Source organism: Bison bison, unplaced genomic scaffold (genome assembly GCF_000754665.1).
Source record: "Bison bison bison isolate TAMUID 2011002044 unplaced genomic scaffold, Bison_UMD1.0 scf7180017849200, whole genome shotgun sequence".
Taxonomy (NCBI): Eukaryota; Metazoa; Chordata; class Mammalia; order Artiodactyla; family Bovidae; genus Bison; species Bison bison.
The window spans coordinates 6,967-7,212 of NW_011479773.1; the positions used below are offsets into that span (position 1 = coordinate 6,967).

At 41.1% G+C, this 246-nt stretch overlaps 1 protein-coding gene across 1 annotated transcript in view; it reads left to right on the forward strand.

Moving 5' to 3' along the window:
• LOC104993432 (phosphoglycerate kinase 1-like) overlaps positions 1-246 on the forward strand; it is a 6,621-nt gene that overhangs the window by 2,044 nt on the left and 4,331 nt on the right. The window lies entirely within an intron of this gene.

The window sequence follows — 246 nt, forward strand, 5'->3', positions numbered from 1 at the left end:
TTGAAGGATACTGTGTGAACTTAGCCTTGGACACTGGGTTTCTTTCTGGTCCTGAGGTCCCAGACTTCGTCCAAAACGAATGATACTCTCTTGGTGTGTTTTATTTTTCCATTTTTTTTTCTTTTGAGAAATGTTTGCTTCATTAGGACCCAGAAATAATACCAGGGAAATCAGAATCCAGATGTGTTCTTTATAACCTTACCCTTCAGGCTGCCACCATTGTTAGATAGTAGCATGCTGGGCCCA